The following is a 19,394-nucleotide window of genomic DNA, read 5'->3' on the forward strand; positions in this document are numbered from 1 at the left end:
CGCTTGAGGGAGTCCGAGACCTGCTTCGTAAAGGAAGCGGACGGTTTCGTCGACCCGACCGATGTCCTCGGTCCGCCCCCAGGGGAAGACCCGAGCGTGGATGACTTTTGTTTGTCTGGTCGAGGCGCAGGAGCACCCTTGACCGGTGCGCTTCGATCATTGTCCACGGCCGCAGACGTCGATGCCGACGGCTTCGGATCGACAGGTTTTCCTTTTGGTCTTACGACCCCAGACCTTGGCTCTGCGCCCGTGACTGACTTTGCCTCGACGGGCCCCTTGGTCTTCGGCTCGACAGACTTTCCCGATGTAGGCTCGACAGCCTTCTTGGATGTTGGCTTGTCCGCCTTGGTTGACACCGGCTCGACGGCCTTCTTCGAGCTTGGCTCCTTGACCACCTTCGGCACCTTTGCCTGGTCGACAGCTTTCATTGGCTTGGAGGCCCCCGAAGACGACGGCGTCGATGGTGGAGCAGACGTCTTCGGTTTCGATGGCGTTTCGGACATCTTTGTTTTCGTCGATACCGAGGGTTTCAGTTTCGGTTTCGATTTCAATAATGGTGGCTCCGCGGAGGTGTCCGTAGCCGGGCCGGAAGGCGGGGCCGTGGATTGAGGTGTAAGGTCTTGGGTAAGGCCGTGTGGCGATCCCGTGACCTGAGCCTTTGTAGGAGTACGAACGGGGCATAGCTCTTCCTCCGAGCTATCTTCCATGGCCCCATATGCTTCTTCATCGTCCCCTACCTTAGACTATTTCCTCAATGTCTTGACAGTGGACGTCCGCTCCGTAGTCGGACTCGACCTCCACCAGTGTAGGCGAAATCTGCAGGTGACGCACTTGCTCGTCTGCTTCGGGGTCGTCAAAGATGTCCACCGGTGCCGGAGCCGATCGCTGGGCCTCTAGGCGCGCCACGCGCCGAAGCTTGATCGTCTTCTTCGATCGAAATCTTGAACAGGCCATACAGCTGGCCTCGTCGTGGTCCGGCGACAGGCACTTGTTGCACACAGGATGGACGTCAATGTGTGGGTACTTGGATCCACACACGGGACATTTCTTGAACGGATTCCGTTCCATGCCGTCGAAGTCTTGCTGCGTCGACCGGGCCTCGATCACCGAAGAGTCACACGACCCCCCGGATATCCGACTCCACGAGCTGGAAGATATACGGGACCGAACGCGAACAATACCGACGGTGCAAAGAAGGCCTTTTGGCCTTTAAAAAGTTCTATCACGATTCCGAACAGGAGACGTCGAAATCACATCCGAACCCAATGGCGGAAAAAAACAATCTGGGGATGGAGTCGATGCCCATGCGCACTGTAGTCCAGGGGAGGAGCCACCTATCTCGTGATACTTCGAAGACTCTTCCAGGACAACAATGTGCAATCATCCGGACCCAACACTAGGCGGCGATCTATGCTATAGATATGAATTTAGCAGCCCACATGCCTCGAACATTATGTTCCATCCAATATAAGTATTGTACAGAATTTCTTGTTCAGACGCTTTGTGTGTAGCAAAAATAATGAAATGGGCTCACACAATAAATTTGTGAGGATGATGGACAAGCAACTTTGTTGGTTCATTCATTTTATATTATTCAACACTGCACCACAACAGATTAAACGTAAACTAGTAAAAACTGTTTTGGTTATCCATAGTGTAGTATGAGAGAAATACTTGGTTAAACGACAGTGTAGACCACCCATAAACTCTCAAATGCTACTGATAGCATGCTCATCCCTGGGTCTTTAAAGGACATTCACGTTGTTGCTCCACCACTTTTACTCTCTTAGTTAATATAACCGAAAGCTAGATAATTATGTACCATCTAGTATATTCTTGTTGAGACACATTTGTTCTAGCCAAACAAATATAAATGTCTCTTGAACTATAATTACATGTATGTTGGACCAAGGGCATATGTTTTTGTTGGTCAATAATCACGGTAATTTATCATTCGATGCTGCACCAAAATAAACTAATAAATAACCTTGTAAAATTGATCTGTTAGACTTATAGTGGTACCAGATCAACAACAACAAAAACACAGAAATAGACATGCCACTCACCCGCAAATTCATGAGATTAGTTCCTTAGTTTCACCGTGAGGATAATATTGTGAATGACTACAGTATCCTCCGGTATTGAACAAGCCATTTTCCCCACACGCAGTGGTGTCCTGAGTTCCATTCAAGCACCTAGCGTCTCACACTGCACACTTCCTCCCAGTGGAACAGAGGAGACAACAGTTTCCGGCAAGCCAAGAAGCAGTGGAGAAGTGACCTGCTTACTCAGATCCTACTAGTTACTGTACTCCATTCAGACCTTTCAGCCAATGGAGCCATGGGTGAGGGTGACGAGTCTTGGGAAGGTTTCCCTGTTTTGTTGCATTTCAGGTAAGATTGAACTGTCTATTCAGAAACAGGGAAAGACATTCAAAAACAAGAGGCCCCATAAAATGATGACCCAAAGTCTCTGCATCTTTGCAGACGGAAGAAATGTTGATCAAATTGTGAATTTTTGTCACAGCTGAAGGGGTGGAAGCTGGGATAAACTCCAAGTCGAGTTCTTGGACACATGGATGTTAAAAAACTTGGGTCTGGTTTTGGGTCGGTATTTGAGATTGCAAGTTTGTAGGGTGCGAAGCCATCAACAGAAGAATGCAAAATAACGGGAGCCCAATTTTCTACTTTCCATGATCCAAGTTTCAGAATTCATCCATATCAACATGAGACCCAACATATTTTATGGGAAGGATCCAAAATTGGTGTTTCACAGGACTTTGTGAAAGGAATCCTCTGCAAAAGCTTTCTGGCCTTGAGAAAGAGACTAAAGGGGTTGAATGTTACCTTTGCATCTCCTGGGCCCTCAGACACCAACACACTTGAGTAAAAAACATGCGGGTGCCAAGAACCAAGCTAACTAAACAGGTAGTTGAATAATATCTTCGAATCAGTCATAGATACTTGACCTACAGAGTTGGTTTGACATTTCTGCAAATGCTTTATAGTTTCTATGTCACAGCTGATGTGTGATCGCCTGACAGAGAGCCAATGTACAACTGTCTATTCTTGTGCCCTATATTGATTATATACCACAACTGGTAATATGTGGCCAACTGTTATTCTTTAATTCACGATGTTGCCTGCTGTTTAAATAGAAAATGTTTGAACTGTGCATCATGATTTGGATGCTGACAGAGACACTGCTGCTTAGCCTTTAAGGGTACTTCTTCCTCATTAACTATTGGTTGGATAATGTATATCTTGACCAATGAGTACCGATCGCCTGCCACTTCGCTTGTACTTCTAGTACTGATAGTTTTATTGGCGATGGCCTTCTCTTACTATCTTGCCTATCTACAGTAATGTAACCCACTTAGCCTTATTCTCAGATTGGCCTGCTTGAATATTTTGCACATTTTGTGCATATATTAGAGTTGCTGGTTGATGATTTGTGCCACTTACTTTGGGGAGTCCTCTTGGTCACTGAACGAACCTGCTAAAATATTTATTGGGACTGACGAAAGGTGGCGGGGGATTTTTGCCTGGACGTTTTCAGTGGTTCTTCTATTTCTCTATTACTTTTCCACTTTCATGATGTTCTAAGATGTAATAATATCAGGGTTACAAGCATAAGCTATGGTTTGCATCACTTTGAGAATGTGAAAACCATATGCACCCATAGGAAGCTTTTCCTAGCGTCTGAGAGATGAAGACATAAGCGGGAGATGTATGCAAGGGAAACTTTCATTACCCATAGACAGACTTCCTAATTTGAGAGGGAAATGCACAAGATAAGTTAGTATCAGGGCCATTTTATAAACCATGAACAGAATTGATAGTTCCCTGAAAGTCTCTAAAGTTACCACAGTTGCCAGGTGGGAGATAGACTGCATGGTTAGTCAACCACAGCCTCTTCGGTTTAGATGTGGCATTAGTGGTGGCAGGGCGAGAAAGGGTGCTGGGTCAGGAAGAAGGAGAAAAAAGGCTATTTGCATGGCGTCTTCTATACTTCTTACTCTCTCCCGAAAGTAAGCTCTCCTTTTCCACAAACTCCAACGCATGGAAGCTAGCAACTGCACTGTGTCTATTTCTTTGGCTTTGACAAGCTTTGTGTGATCACCATTTGCCTGAGACAGACTGCTGCCCTCAACTGCTTTCTTCATTTGTCAGTGGAATGACAAACAGGAAGAAAAATAAAGGACGCTTCTTTAAATCATGCCACCTCGCCAACAAGAAAGAACAAAAATAGTTGGCTCCTGCTCTTGATGAGCCCGAGATAACTAAAGGACTACCTCTGCTGTTGCGGTCTCTTCATGCTCTACACATACACTATGCACACAAAAAAACAGCAGCATTAAAGCAGCAGTGCAGTGGTGGAAAGGAAGCAGCAGACACTGAATCAGCTTAATCCTGCCACGAACTGTCAGATGCTGTGTGTTCTTAAGCTGGATTTGAGAATAAAGCTACTGCAGAACCTGAGGCGGCGGGCACAATTACATTAGTGACCTTGTCAGATTACCAGAAAACTGTTATTGCAGGTAAAACACCTCATTCTGCTCCCAGATTTATGCTTGGATACCCTTGTAAGAAAGCATTGACTGAAATTAAGAACTTGAACACCAAGTGGTTGGTAGCCGGATACACCTGCTTTCAAAGCTGATGGTTGATCACATGAGAAACAAGCATCGGCATAGCCAATAGGTCTCGCATTTAGGACCTTATAAGTGTTTAGCCATGCAACAGTTGGTGTTGTTGCACCAAGGATATTCTGCTGCATAACTAAATACTTATAGGGTGCAAATCACGAGACCTAGTGGCTATGCCAATGCGTGGTGTTTTTTTTTTGCTGTTTTGTTTAAGTTGCCAGATCGACAATAGCTGGACATGGTTTTTGTTAACAGTTCTTTGCATCAAATGAACTTGTTTTCATTGCTCATAATGTTGTTTCCATTCTAGTTGTAGGAAGCAGTCATTCCCAGGGGTGTGGGGGCTGCCTAGCTGTGCGCATGCGCCGAACTTTAAAAATGATAAAAAGCCTGGTTCAGGCACAATTTAAAAGTGTGGAGTTAGTGAGCCCCAAGCAGCATGACTCACTCACACAGGAGTTAATGCACTGCATCTGCATACTCAGCATGGTTTAAGGAAACTCGACCCACTCCCTCCCAGGCATCAAACACATATTTACCAAGAAAGAGAAGAGCCTGCCTGCTGCACGGACGGCTGGTGGTGAGTGTGCCTGGTGAAAGCGTGCACTGACGGCTGGTGGTGTGTGTGCCTGGCGGAGGCGTGCACGGATGGCTGGTGGTGTGTGTGCCTGGTGGAAGCCTGCACGGACGCTGGTGGTGTGTGTGCCTGGCGGAGGAGTGCACGGATGGCTGGTGGTGTGTGTGCCTGGTGTAAGCGTGCACTGGCGGCTGGTGGTGTGTGTGCCTGGTGGAAGCGTGCCCTGGTGGTGTGTGTGCCTGGTGAAAGCAGGCGCATTCACAGTGATAGAAGACACAAATGAAAATGAGGGGGAGGCGGGGGAGGGGAGAAGGGAGGGGGAGTGCGAGCAGAGGCGCATGATTCAAAGCTAGAAGACACAAATGAAGCTGACCAGGATGGAGTGGAAAAGGGAGTGCAAGCAGAGGATCCTGATTACAGCAATAAAAACACAGATGGCAGCTGTGCACGAGCTCGTGAACGCAAGTTATAGGCCAGCAAAAGCCTATGGTGGCACTTTTAAAAGCCACTTACTAAATGCGCTGTCTCAGGCGAGACCTAAAAAGTCTGTTTTTACACAAGTCGAATGTTCCAGGGTTTCCCGTCATAGCCTTGAGGAGGCTGCAGGTGATCCTTATATTCAAAAGTTTTCGTGGGCTTATGCATTCCACAATAAGGATCTTGGGTCCAGTTGGAGGGTTTGGGTAACAGACCTCCTTAGGAAAGAGAGGGCATATAGGTTCCTAATGTATGCATGCATTACGGCTGTCCTGTTACTCTGTGATGTGCGTCTGCTCTGCTCCTTCTCCCTTCCTAGGGTTCTTAGTAAGTATTATGAGCTTGTCTTGCATGTTTCCTACAAATTCTATGCACAAATACTCACATCCTGCCTTTAGGAAGCGGTTTACTCACTATGTTAATTAAGTTCATATAAGTGTTAATGCAGTTACTGAATAGTTACGGAGCATGTGCATTAAGTTTGAGGACCAAGGTAGGAGAAATAATTTTAATGCAGAAAGACTTTGAAGCAATGTGGAACTAAAAATGGCCTTACCGTAGGAAGGAAACACAGGCCCATTCTGTATGTTCTCTCACCACTTTAAGATATCTTGGTCAGACATACTGAGTTTATTCTGCGACGTCTACAGAAAACAAAGGAAGGGAGTGATACAACAGTCAGTTTTGCATAATTTATAAGATAAAACAATACCATTAAATTCAACGTACATTGCATAATTTATAAGACAAAACAATACCATTAAATTCAACATTCATCCAATATCAAATGTTTAATACTATTTTCATCCAATGTTATTTTTTTTCAACAAATTTATTAAAACATCGTCCTTTTTGAAATGCCGTTTTAGGATAAAAATTGCATTCTTTATTTGACACACTTCAACAAGCTAACACAAAGATTATTATTCGATTTTCAATAGTATATCATGTAAACATGGGGCATCTCTTTAAAGCCAGCATAATTAGAGAACAATTGTGCAATTAGAAAAAATATTGATCTACTACCTGTCAAATTTTAATTAATTTTCAGTCTGTATTGGTGAGTAAACTAAGGGCATACAAAAATCATGCACAATTCCGTGTACTCAACTGTCCACTCAAATTTTAAATAAAACAAAACAAATCTTCAATCTGTAATTTTATGAAAATATGTAGCGTAAAAATTCTGCACCTGAAACGTTCCTGCATCAAATTATTAAAATAATCTAGAGTTCAAAGACTCTGAATTTGTTTAAGTGCTAGGAGACAATGCTAGTGACAAAGTGCTCCTTATATGTTCGCCTTTGAGATTAATGTAAACGTGTTGTCCATAGCCAACACCAGAGACGGACATCTCTTATTTTTCACTGCATAAAGATAACCTTTCCTTTGCGAAAAATGTAGAAAATTTGGATACCAGAAGACAAAATACACTGATCTCTTCACAAACATAATCCGATGAGGCTCCATGCCCTGTATAACAACAATAGAAGTCACGACCATGTCAAATTCTACCTCATTTTTGTTTAAAAGGAGGCTTCTTCAAGATCATAGAGACCCATGCTCTTCATCACCATTAAACTGGTCAGCCAAGATCGGGTAAGCAGAAGTGGTTAACCAGGCCACTTCTTGTTCTTTTTTTCTTCTTTTCAGGGTGTTGACACCTAACCTTTAGACAGATTTAAAAATACCGCTAAAGGCAGATAAAGAGTTTTGGAGTTGATCATGCCATGCTGGCAATGAAATGCTTGATCAGGTTACAGAATATTCAAGAGAAGATGTGAAATGTAAAGATACCCACTTCTATATTTCAGAACAGTGTATGCTGCAGTAAAGACCTAAATAAAAAGAAGTTGGGTTTTGTGGTTTGAAAATTGTGCCTCTCTATTGCTTTTCTTTTTTTTTTTTTTACAGTTACGTCGCTTTCAGAAAAATGTATGAGAGTACTGTTGTGAAACCAGGGCAATTAATGAAAGAACTGGTATTATATTATAACAGTTTTATATATCTAGTTACAATTAAGCAATTTAGTTGTACTCGATGTATTAACATCGGAAGGCTGAGATGGAATTACTGGGATTGAATTTGTGACAAGTAGTTTACACTAGATGTCAACACTCAGCACTTTACTCACCAAGCCACCTTGCCGCCATGTGGCCATCTACTATAAATATTGTCAAAATAGAAACCAAGCATCACCAGAGCAGTAACCAGAGGAGCAATCTGCTTACAACATTTTGGTTTTGGGGCCGAGGAGAGTGTAGGAATATTATTTCCAAGTGAAGTATCTCGGAAAAAGTAAGGTGGTAAATTTTCAATTTAAAAAAATTAACAAAATGGTAAAAGGACGAATGATAGGTGTTCATGGGCATATATGGTCCCTTCCTCCACTCCCCCGCCCTCCAGGCTGTTTCGTAAACCCGCCCGCCCGCCCAGCCATTTCGTAAAGAATGTAAATCTGGCGGGATATCCTTGCTGGACTGATCAATGGGTGAGAAATAGGGCCAGTTTGGGCAGAGATCGCAGGTGAAAGCACGCTTCCTCTTTTCTCCCTTATCCTGAACACACGTAGTCATATAGAATCATTTTTAGAGCAAAATCTAGTAGGTTATAGGTGGGAATTTAATGTATGAGGGTAGGCTAGTGGACAGTTAACTAAAGGTAGTTTGGGATGATGTCTGAGGGCCTTACAGTTTTTTTATTAATTATTTCAAGGACTGCACGATTGGCTGGAGAGTTGAGCACCCAGGGTGCGGAGGAGGATGCGCGGGCTGCTCTCTCACATCTGATGTAGAAGTGGCTGGGCTGGTGGAGGCTCGCGAGCGGCTACCTACGCCATCAGAGAGCGGGTCAGATGAGGGGTGCTGGTCTACATTCTGCTACCTCCACAGACACGGGCAGTGAGCAACAGTGCAGGCAAGGATCAAGACTGATCTGCATGCACCGGAAGGCGCAAAGCCACACATGTTACAAACAAGGCTATTTTGCAGACCTACAGGGCTATAAATGGCAGTGCAAAGGAGGTAATTAACAGTTTGAAGGAGCAATGGTTAAAAGAGCTGACGAGCAATGGTTAAAAGATCTGCGAGTGTTTCAAGACTAGGACTGGGCAGATGTATTGATAAATAGTGGGGTTTTGAGGAGGACGGCTGCCACACACTTCAACCCGAGGCGGATTAATATATTACAGAGTTTACCGCCACAGGGCATACTGTATATGACGGGGCTGATCGTAGATCTTAAATGTATGTTAAAATGAGGTGAGAAAGAAAAATCAGTATTTGAAGGTTTCCCAAAGACGTAGAAAAATATTTTGACTGAATGGAGAAATGCTTAGAAATATGTACAAGGTACCAGAACTGTAGCCTGGTGTACCCCAAGGGTGACCGAATTAAGAAGATAAGTGACTATTTTAGGGAGGACAATTTTTGAGTGTATGTGAGGAACATGCCAAGACACAGATAAGCAGTACAGTACAAGAGAGGACGGGAACCGCCCTATACAATAAGATGCATAAAGCTGACTGACCAAGGATACACTAAACATTTTCTCTTTTTTGTAGTGAAATATTTTCTTCCTCGTCAATATCTAAAGTGTGACAATATAAAATTATTTTAAAAATCAGAAAAAAAGCAAACGTGAATTGATACAGCAATAAGAAAGTGCAATATAGAGATGAGGGCCTTTTGTGACAGACATTATCAGGCAACAGATGTGGATGGGGAGGGAATTAGAATTGAGGACTAGACCTTTCTATGGAATATGAAGTTCTTCTCTTGTTAGGAGGCAAATGATTCTACTTGTTAGACACTTGTGGTGGTAACAACAGGTCAGAAGTTAGGAGGCAAGCGAGGTGAGAGTAGTGGGGTTACTGGGCTAGGATGACAGAGCACAAAAACTCTTTGAAATGGCTTTCCTGAGTGCGGAGTTCATGATAGAGTTAGGAGAGTTGGACTAGTTCCCGGATAAGACAAGCTAACTCATGAAGGCAGAAGTAGTAGCACCTAGGAAAATTAGGCAAGGAATAGAGAGATGTCTACATAGGAGAAGGAGGTGGTTCAAATACGATTAGATGACAGTATTTTGAGAGTTCTGGGGCTGTTAGACACAGAGAAGAAGGTTTTTAAGAATGGTTGGTTAGCTTCTTGAGCTGCAATAACAAGGCATTTGTTTAGGCTATGCTGCGTTATGCCAGAATGTATATTAATGTAAAGCAGAGATATTAGGGGAGAGGAGTTGGCCTAACAGCTAGGGCGGTCGACCTCAAATCTGGGTAACCGGGTTCGAGCCTCGGCAAGGACGCTGAGCTTCCTGTGATTCTGGGCAAATCGCTTAATAGTGCTCCGATACCAGTTTCGGGTCTAGTTCGCGCTATATAAAACTGTCAAAATAAAAAACATTTGCATTTAAGCACTCTTTTTCCACTTAAGAGTGTCCGGATTGTGCAGACTCATCCTAGGAGGCTATGGGGGTGCTGCGACTGGTCAGATGAGTGGAACAGTCTGGTGGACGATTCAGGTTGGGATTAGTCAACTGGACGATGTCATGCAATCTGGGAGAGATTAGGCTCTTTTCTGCCATATCCTGCTCACCAGACATCACTGCGCGAGTCAACCTGCTCTCTCTAGAATCGTTTTGGTAAATTTTGCGAGAATGATGTTGGATGCTACCAAAGGTATCTTTGGTTTTAAGCCTGTGAAGGAGTAATTTAGGGAAGGGGTATGGACTTCCGGACTGAAGGGTTACAGTGCTGGATTGGTTCATGAGCAGACAGGTCAGGCTGGGATGGAGAAAGAGGTGGGTGGAAGAGATGCTCTCTACAAGAAGCACATGAGAATATTATAAAATATAAGACAAGAAGGGGACCGAGACGTGATTAGGAGGGGAAGGAGGTTATAATGACAATTAAATGGAAGGCACGTTGAAAGGTTGTTTTCGGTGGATGGGTTTCAGTTTATTTGCATTAGGAAGAACATTTGCTTTAGGCTTTAAAACATGACGCCAGGGCCATGCAATTAGTGCAGGCCTGTGAATTAAAGCGCCCTCTTTCTTACTTAAAAAAACTGTAATGAATCTGTGGTATCGCCCACTAGTTCACTGTCACATCGGTTTTAAGTTGCACGCTTGATACAAAAATATAGTAAACTCAACATATACTACAGTAGTACAGTGCATCATGAATTTGAGGCACGTTCTGTTTTTAAAAAATTGACCTCTCAAACAGGATATAATAACCCGTTGCTCCTTGCAGCCTCATGTAATGCTAGAGACTCAGCGCAGTCGTGCAACCGTTACTGACCCCTCTACCATTACAAATGTTCCCTTCACTAGCCATTTCAATACTGGAGTTTAGTACAGTTGTCGAACATGTTCTTCGCAATAGATGGCCAGGCGTGGGAGCAGTTCGAGCACATTTAAGTCCCCAACAGTGAATACCGTCACTTGAAAATACACATATTAAAGCAAACTGAAGCAGGCTCTAAGATGGCAGGTTCACAACAGCCCTGCAGCCTCCCTCATGCCTGACCTTCAAGATGGTGTCACTAGGGGTAGTTCCTCAGCTTTCCGGTGTTTTGCTCTTGGAGTGGGAGAACCGACGACATAGCTTCGGAAGTTTGAAATGGGTCAGGTGTCACTAGCCTCTTCACTGGTTGCTCGTTAAAGAGCGTATCAAGTTCTAGCTACTTTCCTTCATGCGGAAAAGAGTGTTCAGGTAAGGACTTGTGTTTCTGTCTGACCTTCAGGTGCCTTATTGGGATCTGCAGTGGTTGTAGAGGCTTTGGCATTCTGCGGCCAAACAATGCTGATCCAAGAGTCTGCATTTTTTTTTAAAAAAGGCCTTTAACAGTAATCTTTTCTGTTGATTAATTTCTGCAGGCTTTGCACTCCATTAAGGCGGCCTTCTAAGTTACTAGGACTAAGACATTGCTTGGTTAGAGTTGTGCTTTACAAATAAACATACAAGACAGTGCTGGCGCCATTATATTGACTCCACACACTGGGGTCTCAGGGGCCTAGTCACAAAGTTAAATCTACCTTAATGGCACACTTTTGAGTAACTTTACTACTTTGGGGACGATTCCGATCTGGGTCGGAAAGGCACCAAACGCGATCCGGCCGGAAAAAGTATGCGCCATATGCGTGTTTTCCGCCCGACTCGTACAGCTGTACGAGCGAGCAAGTACGATGCGAGCAACGCGAAATTCACCGACCAAGTCGTTTCTGGGTCCGAACCGCTCCGTACGTCGCGTCCGTAAGCAAACTGTGTAGTGCATAGATGCGAATCATGACCGAGCCAGTACGATGCACGGGTCGGACAGCCGATGAGAGCCAAAGTTTCCGGCTCGCAAAACATCTGGAAAGTTGCCTCTGGGGGTCCGTGTCGGACCCCCTGTCACCCGCAAGACACAGGGGGGAGACCCAAGGGTCTCCACAACACAGGCATGTACGGTGCGGATGGCACAGGCGCATATCCACTTTAGGAGGCGCCCTTGTGCGAATCGTACCCATTCAGTACATGGGACCCCATGCACGCGTCGTACAACCGGCTCCCATTGACTTCTATGGGCGTCCGACCAAACCGAGTCCAGCAGCATGCGGCCGCATCGTACTCGCTCGGTTGGACTGCAGGACTCCGGTTCGTTTCGAAAACACTCCGGATCCGGTTCGGTCGGAGAGCCTTCCGACCCAGATCGGAATCGGCCCATGTAGCAACTTTACACTCTGATTTTGGGAATATCCCAAAGTGTACAGCAACATGTCTTCATCCACCCCTCCCCCCCACCCACCCCCAGTTGAGGTGTGAAGTCAAATTTATAAGTGTAAAGTTACTACTGTCAATAAGGAGCAGTAGTAAATCCACCACCATATATGGCACACCAGATACTACAATGGCCTCCGGTAGAAAACAATGTACTTAGGGAGTTAAAACCCCATAGGAAATAGTATTAAATTGTATTTATTTAAAATAGTTAAAAATATAAATGAACATGATATGCTGAAAATAATGAAAATGTTTAAAATAAAAAGTTTAATTCAATAACAAAATGAAATTCTAAAATGGTCTAATAAAACGTGTTTTCAATTTATACATTTAATATAGTACTGAAGTAGAAAGTAATGTAACATTTGTAAATAGATATTTAAATTAATGTATTCATTCTGTACATCAATTATAAACACCCAATAAAGCATTTTTTTTAGTATGGGAGAAACGTATTTTGTTAAAGCTTAAAAAAAATTATTTAGCATATTCAAAATAATATTTGTATTTTACAATAAGTTATTAATGCTATATTTTTCATTTTTGTTCTAAGTTTATGATAAATATGTACATTTAGTTAACATTAATATTTAACCTCTTCAGCGCGACCGCGATTCCCCCTCCGGTGCTGGGCCCTAATAAAAACGGGCGTGGTCATGACGGAACGGTTCCGTCATGAGCACAGCTCAACCGTAGCTCATGACGGAACCGTTCCGTCATGAGCATCGAAGGGGTTAACACATACATGTTTTTACTAATGTTTCCCAGCTTAGTAAACGTTTTTACGTTAACCTACATTTGACTATATGGGAAACATTAAAATGTTACAGCATTAATAACTTAATTTAAAATGTACCTACTTTAGATATGTTAAATTAAAAAAAATCTGTAGCTTAAATTAATAAAAAAAGATTGTGTTAGCACAACTAAAACTGTTTTTAAAATGCTTCACCCCAAAGCTCAGTTACGAAATGGATTCCCGCCACTGCACCAAATTAACCACTTATAAACTATTCGCTGATTCCTTAGAATTCAAGCAAAGTCGGCCTTATATTGGGCTAACTCTAACACATGGAGCTAGGAGAACAATTACTATGCTTCGACTAGGCATTCTTCCCCTACTTGCATTTATTTCTAGATGGTCCCCGGGGGGATCTGCTTTATGTACATTGTGCGCGGGGGGTAATCAGACTCTGGAACATGTTCTTTTTATATGCCCGAGCCAAATTGTAATTTCTGCGCGTACTAGATTTTTAGCTCCAATATATTGTTCATGTAGAATCACGACAGTAAGTGAACTTATTGCTCTTTGCAAACAACCTCCGAATGAATTTGTTTGTTTTAATTTGTATAAATTTTTAAAATCGTTCTTATCTTTGTATTGATAATGTTGAATTTTAATCTATATGTAATTTGCATATTTTGTGGTCCTCTGTTGAGTACCAGTACAAATAAACTTTTTTGACTTTGACTTTGACTAGTAAACGTTTTTACGTTAACCTACATTTGACTATATGGGAAACATTAAAATGTTACAGCATTAATAACTTAATTTAAAATGTACCTACTTTAGATATGTTAAATTAAAAAAAATCTGTAGCTTAAATTAATAAAAAAAGATTGTGTGTACACTAAAAATATATTATGTACTGTATATGATGATTTTATGAGTCACTCTACCTCCTCTAAGCCCACTGAACTTATAATGTTGACTACTGAGAGCATGTCATGGACCTGGGTGTTATGCAGGGATCGAACTGCTACGGATGATTTTAGGATGGCCTTCTCCATTTATGTGGCCTACGAGGTTCAGATGCTAACAAATGGGCGAACATCCAGGAGCTTGGGCTTTGTATGCAGGTCACACTGTTAACGATGATTGTATGATTTACTTTGTCTTTTATGTGCCAATGAATGTGCGATGCGGACTAATGTGTGATTTTTATGGAGCTTCTTACTACAATAAAAAGATTTTCAAAAAATATATATATATATTATGTATTAATTATTAAAACCAGCTCTCAGTCAATTCAGAAGTAGAAGCCAGTATCATAAAGCAGGTCTGCTAGGACTGAGTGCCGGTTGCATAGGACACTGCAGTTAAAGACCCCTCGGACAGTTTAACAACTTTAGGTGCATAAGTGCTCGTGTCTAAAGAAATGTTGTAAAGCGCGGACTCCGTACCAGGTCACAGGCTGAGCCAGATGGATGATGTTGAGTAGAATCCCCTGTTGAGCAGTTGCTGCATTGCAGAATCTTCTAACATTTTAACACGTGTTGTAACATTCAGGCAATGTTGGTTTCAAATCGAAGGATGTTCTCTTTTTTTCTATGAGATGCGCGATGGTGATGTTTTTAGAGGTTCTGTCACAATGCTATGGAATCACTGTGCGCTGATGAACTCGTTGACAGCTGTACGAGGTGCTGAATACTTCAATTTGAGTGAGTTATATATGCAGATGCAGGGTTGGTTTGGGATAAAAAAATCGGCCCGGGGCACGCATAAAAAAAAAAAAAAATCGGCCCACATTTGCATAATGCCTTCCCTCAAATCAATGCTTCAGCGTAATTTTACATTAAAAAAAGGGGGGGGGGTAAAAAAAAGCACGCATTAGTTTACACTAGTGAAACACACCTGGAAACAAGTGAGGCCACTTCTGCTCAGGCCCCCTGCCCCGCTCAGTATGCCTATATTAATGGGAGGCCCAGCGAGAGAAAAGGGGTGACACCTCTGCCTGTTGCTGCTACACGGGAGGTAACGAGCGCCCATCTGCCTCCAGAAAGGCCACTCAGACACCCACTGGGCCGCTGGAGGTATAGTCGAACAACAGAGACATTGCCTAAATCGGCCCCAAGCTGCTCAAAAGCAGCCCTCAGCTGGAACTATTGCCCGAATGCCCCCGTTCCCAATCCGACGCTGTGCAGATGGGCTTGTCGCAGCTAGCTGTGAAAAGTTCTCAAAGCAAAGCCTGGTCTCCACCCGAGCCACTGCTCCTTATAGCCATATGGAGATATTAATACCTAGCATGTGAGACTCAACCTGCAGGATCTCACCCCACTTCCCCAGAGCTGATAAGCAGGGTCAATGGCCTTCAAGACGCCACATTAGAAATAAGGTATCCTGCGTGAAAGGTGTCTGCACGTGAAAACCATGTTTGTGGTGGGAGCAGCGTGAGGCCTACCACGCGGAAGTGACATCAGAGGAGAAACGAGTTGAACTGGAGATCGACGGATAAAACAACAGGGCAAGAAGAAAAAAAACTATTGTAGTTGACATCAACACAGCGTCCGATTGGTAACGCAGGCATTCGGGCAATGCCCGAGGGGCCGTTGTCCGAGTTCTGCTGTGGGTTGCTTTTTTGAGCAGTTTGGGGTTCTGAAACAGTCAGCGGCCCAGTGGGTGTCTGAGTGGCCTTTCTAGAAGCGGATGGGCGCTCATTACCTCCGTTTAGCAGAGGTATCACTCCCTTTGTCTCGCGGCCGGCCCATTAGTGTGTGCACATACTGGGCAGGGGCACGGGGGCCTCAGTAGAAGTGGCCTCACTTGTTTTCACCACTGTAGCTCTAACACGTGCATTTTGTTGCCCCCCCCCCTCTAAAGTTGTTTTATAAGATTACATCAGAGCAGTGATATGAGCAGTGTTTAATGCAAAGGTGGGCCGTCTTTTCTTTTTTTGCGTGCCCGGGCCGATTTTCATTGGCAATCCAACCATGCATCAACATATATGTGTATTACTACACAGCGCGGCCCCTAATTAAAAGGACTCCACTGCTGGTAACTGGAGGCTCCTAACAGCAGGTAATGCATGCATAAATAACTCCGATGCAATGAATCATTTATTCCAACGAGGGCGGCGGCACAGCTGTTCACTGATCCCCACATGGCGCCATTCTGAAGCCTCGCCTCGCACACGACACCCAGCAGGTACGGATTACAGAAGTCCAAAAGCCGCGGGTTCATTATTTGCAATATTACAGAAGAGAAAGGGACGGTAGGACAAACCTCGCCTGGGCCCATCAAGAGTGGGGAAAACTGAACGCCGTCCGGAGTCCCCGCTTCACCCGGCCCGGGCTGACCTTTGGTATCGGATCTGAAACTTTCTTTTCACTTTCAAAGGCACAGACAGCGGCCGACACGTGTCGGGAGTCCCACCAGAGGGGGCGAGCAGTAAAGCGATGCACGTGTGGGGTCTGCTAAAAGGAGGCGTGCAGGGTTCAATCACTCCCACCAGAGAGGCGGGCAGTAAAACGATGCACGTGTGGGGTCTGCTAAAAGGAGGCGTGCAGGGTTCAATCACTCCCACCAGAGAGGCGGGCAGTAAAACGATGCACGTGTGGGGTCTGCTAAAAGGAGGCGTGCAGGGTTCAATCACTCCCACCAGAGGGGCGGGCAGTAAAACGATGCACGTGTGGGGTCTGCTAAAAGGAGGAGTGCCGGGTTCAATCACCAGCAAACTCCCCTCCCGCACGTCACTCTTTGGCGTACATTATCAGTTCACAGGAAGAGATGCTTGCACCATAAAAAGGCACCTGGCTCCAAGAATGTTGATTTGTTTGGCTGTGCGTTTGATAAAAAAAAAAAAAAAGTCACCCACTGAGTCTTTCCACGGAACCTGCACAAGGAAATATTCAAGCAAAAAAAATGTACTTTCGAAATATGCTGCAAACTCTCAACACTTCAACTGCATCAAATTAACTTATTACCCGTCAGACACAGCATGTTACTGATTAGCGGCAACCGCTGTTACAACATCACAAAGTCCGCTCCACCCGGGCGCGCTTACAGATCTGAGGTCAACCATTGACCAGGGGTGGGGAGGTCTAATGCGGATTACAGAAGTATTAGCGGGTCTAACACCAGGGTGGCCGCAGGAGGCGCCAGAGCACACCCTGTCACCCCTGGATAGATGAAGTGCGTAGTGGCAGGCAGGACATGCACAGTGACTGCCCCGACCACGTACGCTCACCAGACGGGTCACTCACCACACCCGTGGGTAGCCCAGGGCTCCTTAGATGCGGCGCCTCCTGGCCCCATGAAGCCGCAGAGCTGCTACTTGGAACCGTGAGCTCTACACAGACTAAGAAGACAGTGCTTAATTTGAGCCGGCAGGCACTTGAGTCTGCAGGCACTTTTTTTAGGACTAGCACGGACTTCTGCTAATCAGAGTTTCGATTAAAAGGCACACCCAAGAGTGGCAAAAAAAGGGAAATGAGCGTACAGTGGTGAAGGGGAGAGGGAAGAGGTGGAGAGAAAGAAGGGATTAAAAGCCGCACCCAAGAGTGGCAAAAAAAAGGGAAATGAGAGTACAGTGGTGAAGGAGAGACGGAAGAGGTGGAGAGAAAGAAGGGATTAAAAGCCACACCCAAGAGTGGCAAAAAAAAGGGAAATGAGAGTACAGTGGTGAAGGAGAGAGGGAAGAGGTGGAGAGAAAGAAGGGATTAAAAGCCGCACCCAAGAGTGGCAAAAAAAGGGAAATGAGAGTACAGTGGTGAAGGAGAGAGGGAAGAGGTGGAGAGAAAGAAGGGATTAAAAGCCACACCCAAGAGTGGCAAAAAAAGGAAATGAGCGTACAGTGGTAGAGGGAAGAGGTGGAGAGAAAGAAGGGATTAAAAGGCACACCCAAGAGTGGCAAAAAAGGGAAATGAGCGTACAGTGGTGAAGGAGAGACGGAAGAGGTGGAGAGAAAGAAGGGATTAAAAGGCACACCCAAGAGTGGCAAAAAAAGGGAAATGAGCGTACAGTGGTGAAGGAGAGAGGGAAGTGGAGAGAAAGAAGGGATTAAAAGCCACACCCAAGAGTGGCAAAAAAGGGAAATGAGCGTACAGTGGTGAAGGGAAGAGGGAAGAGGTGGAGATAAAGAAGGGATTAAAAGGCGCACCCAAGAGTGGCAAAAAAAGGGAAATGAGCGTACAGTGGTGAAGGAGAGACGGAAGAGGTGGAGAGAAAGAAGGGATTAAAAGCCGCACCCAAGAGTGGAAAAAAAGGGAAATGAGCGTACAGTGGTGAAGGAGAGACGGAAGAGGTGGAGAGAAAGAAGGGATTAAAAGGCACACCCAAGAGTGGAAAAAAAGGGAAATGAGCGTACAGTGGTGAAGGAGAGACGGAAGAGGTGGAGAGAAAGAAGGGATTAAAAGGCACACCCAAGAGTGGCAAAAAAAGGGAAATGAGCGTACAGTGGTGAAGGAGAGACGGAAGAGGTGGAGAGAAAGAAGGGATTAAAAGGCACACCCAAGAGTGGAAAAAAAGGGAAATGAGCGTACAGTGGTGAAGGAGAGAGGGAAGTGGAGAGAAAGAAGGGATTAAAAGCCACACCCAAGAGTGGCAAAAAAGGGAAATGAGCGTACAGTGGTGTAGGAGAGAGGGAAGAGGTGGAGAGAAAGAAGGGGTTAAAAGGCGCACCCAAGAGTGGCAAAAAAAGGGAAATAGCGTACAGTGGTGAAGGAGAGAGGGAAGTGGTGGAGAGAAAGAAGGGATTAAAAGGCACACCCAAGAGTGGCAAAAAAAGGGAAATGAGCGTACAGTGGTGAAGGAGAGACGGAAGAGGTGGAGAGAAAGAAGGGATTAAAAGCCGCACCCAAGAGTGGAAAAAAGGGAAATGAGCGTACAGTGGTGAAGGAGAGAGGGAAGAGGTGGAGAGAAAGAAGGGATTAAAAGCCGCACCCAAGAGTGGCAAAAAAAGGGAAATGAGCGTACAGTGGTGAAGGGGAGAGGTGGAGAGAAAGAAGGGATTAAAAGGCACACCCAAGAGTGGCAAAAAAAGGGAAATGAGCGTACAGTGGTGAAGGAGAGAGGGAAGAGGTGGAGAGAAAGAAGGGATTAAAAGCCGCACCCAAGAGTGGCAAAAAAAGGGAAATGAGCGTACAGTGGTGAAGGAGAGAGGGGAGAGGTGGAGAGAAAGAAGGGATTAAAAGGCACACCCAAGAGTGGC

General features: G+C 44.7%; 1 protein-coding gene across 2 annotated transcripts in view; it reads right to left on the reverse strand.

Moving 5' to 3' along the window:
• ST3GAL5 (ST3 beta-galactoside alpha-2,3-sialyltransferase 5) overlaps positions 1-19,394 on the reverse strand; it is a 442,038-nt gene that overhangs the window by 299,922 nt on the left and 122,722 nt on the right. For both annotated transcript variants that reach the window (XM_078678657.1, XM_078678658.1), the window contains exon 2: positions 6,259-6,346. The gene's annotated coding sequence lies outside the window, so the exon portion shown is untranslated. The remainder of the gene's footprint in view (positions 1-6,258; positions 6,347-19,394) is intronic.

This window comes from Lissotriton helveticus, chromosome 2_2 (genome assembly GCF_964261635.1).
Source record: "Lissotriton helveticus chromosome 2_2, aLisHel1.1, whole genome shotgun sequence".
Lineage (NCBI taxonomy): Eukaryota > Metazoa > Chordata > Amphibia > Caudata > Salamandridae > Lissotriton > Lissotriton helveticus.